The sequence below is a fragment of the Aplysia californica genome, unplaced genomic scaffold, assembly GCF_000002075.1.
Source record: "Aplysia californica isolate F4 #8 unplaced genomic scaffold, AplCal3.0 scaffold00349, whole genome shotgun sequence".
Classification (NCBI taxonomy): domain Eukaryota; kingdom Metazoa; phylum Mollusca; class Gastropoda; order Aplysiida; family Aplysiidae; genus Aplysia; species Aplysia californica.
The window spans coordinates 470,780-475,745 of record NW_004797619.1 but is presented as its reverse complement, the minus strand read 5'-3'; the positions used below and the strand labels follow the sequence as shown (position 1 = coordinate 475,745).

At 35.7% G+C, this 4,966-nt stretch overlaps 1 protein-coding gene across 1 annotated transcript in view; it reads right to left on the bottom strand.

Moving 5' to 3' along the window:
* Nucleotides 1-4,439: 4,439 nt before the first annotated feature.
* LOC101848445 overlaps nt 4,440-4,966 on the bottom strand; it is a gene marked incomplete at its 5' end in the record, with an annotated part of 23,453 nt that continues 22,926 nt past the window's right edge. The window contains 1 exon segment of the mRNA XM_013085145.1: nt 4,440-4,966.

Here is a 4,966-nt window from a genome sequence, read left to right as displayed (position 1 = left end):
AACAGTGAATAACATGGAAGATAAAGCAACAGTTAAGTAAAAGTCTCAGTGCGGTTAAGATGGAATCGATGATGTTGTTAAAATACTTACAGTAAGTCTGATGACGTAAACATTTAAGTACGTGTGTGTGTGTGTGTGTGTGTGTGTGTGTGTGTGTGTGCGTGTGTGCGTCTGTGTGTGTGTGTGTGTATGAGTGTGTGTGTATGTGTGTGTGTCTGTGTGTGTATGTGTGTGTGTGTGTGTGTGTGTGTGTGAGAGTGTTTGTTTGGGGCGGGGGGGGGGATATTTGCGTGTGATTCAGTCGAGGTTATTTTTTGCATTTTTCTTGGAATAATATCGTTTATATTGGTCTGTGCTGCAGATACAATTACAATCTACTAAGCCAAGTAATGGAGGGAAGGACCAAGACGGTCACTCCTTGTAGTAGTAATGTGATTTGGCAATCAGGATGTTTCTGCAAAGAGACCCCGTTACGAGAGATGGAAGTGGTTTCCGAGACGAGCATTGGTGATGATCTGAATCAGGGCTGTCAACATCTGCCTGTAATAATAATAATAATAATAATAATAAAAATAATTGCATTTATATAGCGCATATCCATGCTCAAGAGCATGCTCTATGCGCTTTACAACCATCATTACCCCAGCAGACCTTCTCGGCTTCCACGGAAGCCTGGTTAATAATGGAAGATTGGTTTTACCTCTTAGTGGTGAAGAGCTTTCAGAACAGAAATTTCTGTCCTCAGACTCTGACCGATCTGTTCAATCAGAAATTGGGTTGAAAACAAGAAACAAATCCGGAACATCTTTAATTAAGGTGGCGGGCAGGTTTTTTTTGGGTTTTTTTTGGGGGGGGGGGGTTACAGGGTTTGAGATGAAGGCTTTTTAAAAAAGTTTCACCCTCTCTTACAACTATTTCATTGCATAAGAACCCCCTAAAACCTTATTTTGTAACATATCAGGTACGTTAGTCACCAACATGATATCCTTTTATTGTTGTACCTTTCTTCTTTCTTCATCGTCCGTTTTATCAAAACGCTGTTTTCCTTTATAGTTTTTAACCATTTTTCATCCAATCTTTTCTCAGAATGAAGTGATCAGGTAACACTATAGAATTATCTCTTCAATTTTCAATATATGGTTTAAAATTTTCTAATTAGTTTAGGAAATATTCAACGTAAAGCTGTTGTTTACTAACATGCGTGCAATATACAACATATTTCTATTGAAATTAAGGAAATAACCGTTTAAGACACGTCAACAAAATCCAATATGACTGCCATCTCTATTGCAACGAAACAGTTTTTTTGTTGATTTGAAAACTCCTCGCCCTGCTTTTTGTATGTGTTCAACTTGATATAATTTGATCTACAAATAAGCGAAATAACCATCCGCTGTAATTGTAATTGCCCCCCCCCCCCCTTTTTTTTTTTTAAAGGTAGAACTTCATCGACATTGACAGCCTCATGTATTTGCTCTAAATGGATTTTTTTCTTATAGGCATACATTACAACTTAAATTCCTTAAAATTTGATATACAATTACAGGTACTACATAATATGTAATTTTGATCAACTTCAACGGTTTGAAATGTTTTGTTTTTTGTTTTTTTATATTTTGAATGAAATGCAGGGAACTATTCTATCCTTGTTGAAAATATTTTTTTAAAGATATTTCTGAATTGAAATATAATGGTTTTCATTTCCGTTAATATGCCTTAGTCATCCTTGTAGCCTACCGTTTATAATATAAGGATGCCTGAGTCACCCCATTTCGAATGAGGTCATTTTCATATAAAATTGGACATATTATTTACTCTCTAAAGAGTCTAATTTGATACATTTAAAACACCCCACCCCCCTTAATTTGAACTCAAAAGCTTTAACTTCTGACTTTTCAAATTATGAATCCCAGAAACTTTAAACAGGGACTGAGTCACCCACGGTTTACCTTAAAGTGTAATATTTTGATTCAAGGGAAACTACTCATTTTGATAAAGGTTTACCCAATACGTCAAAATTATAACTCCTGTTCAAAATGTTCACACAGCATCCTCGTTGAGTAAGTGTGAACATTCTAATCACGTACTTGTCCTCTGGTAATTCCTATTAATCAAAAATGACTCTCAGGCTTGTACCAACTTGGTATATTTTTTTGCAAATAAGACGTATTTATTGAAAAGGGAAGCCTCAAAACACCAAAACGTTATGCCAGCGCCTATTAGAATAATTTGTATTAGACTATTAGTACTATTAGACTACAATGTACTATTATAAGTCCCTATTACATTTCTTTGAGTCGCACGTGGTAAGTTCCCAACCTTTTTCCACGATGGCCGGCCTCAATCGTCTTTTGGGTCTCAAGGCGACCGTGAAGGATGGAGGGTTGCAACACGTCAACTTCTGAGTCAGAGTTGACACCTCCAGGTATCCAGCAGGTTTAAGTCCCAATGTACAAAAATTACTGTGATATATGACAGTTCTGTTCATAAAGTTCACTCTAGTTGATATAATTTCTGTTAATTTTTCAAAGTTTAGGTACAGAGAGTGGGTGACTTTAATTCTTTTCGGACAGACACTTTTGCAATTATCATAAATTATTTCCCTTTCACGGGTGAGCTCCTGTATAATACACACTCACACATACACACACACATACACACACACTCACACTCACTCTCTCTCACACACACACACACACACACACACACACACACACACACGCGCGCGCGCGCGCGCACACACACACACACACACACACACACTTATAAAGTGAATATTTATACGACAGGCCGTCGAAAAATCGGAAGCGATAATTCCACGGCACATAAATTCAGCCAATCAGAACGTCCGGACTATTTATAATTAACCCTATAATCTCTTTCCCATAAGTAACGCATAATTATAGAGAAGATACCTGTATGTTTAGTTAACAATGTTTATCCTTTGCTATCATTTTGTGCATTATGGACAATGATGAAATGTTTTGTGTGATTGTAATGAGAGTGAGAGATGCACAATTTATTTTGTGTAAGCAAAATGGAGAGAAGATTGTTTTTTTTTCAACAGTGTGGTGCCCAGGTATGATCACCCGACTCGTCTCCTGGAAAACAAACACAATCCTTGTATTGATATATACTTCAAGCAGAGCCTATGCCGTCGAAATATCAATTCCGATCTTTAGACTCAAGACGGCATACCGTATATAGGTATCACTTCCTATGTTCAGACAGCATGCCGTGGAAATATCGCTACCCATATATATATATATATATATATATATATATATATATATATATATATATATATATATATATATATATATATATATATATATATATATATAGGGCGCACATATAATGTAATTCGTATATATATATATATATATAATAACAATCTTTTACTTTTACTTTTATCCACCGCTTATGCCCTTTTGGGTGTCGTGGGAAGAAAGAGAAGTCTCTCTGCCTCAAGCCGGTGATCTTGGGTCAGGAGGATGTCGTGGGTTGTTAGTGTTTCCCTGACTCCATCTATCCTGGTCTTTCTCGGTCACCCTCTGGCCTTGTTGCTATCGAATTTTTTAATGTAGGCACGTTGTGCTGGATGGTATGTTGGTAATCGCATGAGATGTCCGAACCTTTTGATTCGTTGGTGTCGGATGTAATATTGTAATGAATGATATCATGTGTGCCCACCATTTCCCTGATTACTGAGTTTCTAATTTTGTCTCGCTTGGTCTTGTTTAATGCTTTTCTAAAACATCGCATTTCACATGTTGCAATTTTTTACTCCAATGTCTTGTTCGGGGTCCATGTTTGGCATTGATAGGTTGGGATGAATACTGTGATGGTCATTTTGAGTTTTGTTGTCATGGGGATGTTAAGATGGTTTAGTAGTGGAGTAAGCTGGTAACTAACATTATTGGCCTTATTTGTAATAGCAATAACATTATTATATATTTGCAATGACAATAATAATAATAATAATAATAATAATAATAATAATAATAATAATAATAATAATAATAATAATAATAATAATAATAATAATAATAATAATAATAATAATTTTAAAAAATAATAATAATAATAATGAAAAGAGTAATATAATATTATAAGCCGTAGTAAATGTGGCATCGGTTGTCTAGTGGTTAGACTACCATACTGATACTCGTAATCGTTAGACTGCGCGTTCGTGTGTTCGAGCCGCAGGTCCAATTTGTTGTGTTCTTGTGAAAGGCGCTTTACATAATTTTCACCCACGTGGGAAGGGGTACCCTTTTATAGACAGCGAATGATCATTAGTGTTCTGCGCCTATAAATGACAGCTTGCACTACTGTATGCTTCCGAGGATGCTTTTTTTCAGAATGCTATCAGGTCTGTTGGGTTAATAGTATAGATTGAAAAGCACATAGAGCTTGCTGTTGAGTTGGAATTTGCGCTATACAAATGCTATCTATTAATAATACTTTTACTCGTATACTAAACACCAGCCTGGACTACTATCTCATCAGAATATTCATTTTCAAAATTTAAAAAATAGAATTTTCCAAGAAATCCAGACTAGCTGCTTCCACATAAGTGTTTATTCCTAATGACTAGAACCAGAACAGAAACTTTCTACAAATCATTTGCGTTTCGGTGAGAATGCGAAATACGATTGATTGATTTGACATCAAACTAAAAGGGCACATGTGAGGTTTTGACAAAGATTATTTTTCTCTCGTTAACGTTAAGATGTAAGTTGTAATGATGCTTTTGCTCTTTTGTTCATTCAGTAATGCAAAAATGAAGCAACCACTTACATTTTTTATCAATATTTTTTTTTAATTCGACACTGACACTTTGAAGAGGAAGGACAAGGTGCGAGTAGTATCTTTCGCAAATGCTGTCCCGTTTTCAAGGATTCGACATCAAAGTGATCTCGAGCAACAATAATCAAATAGCACTAAGCATACTGTAGCTCTT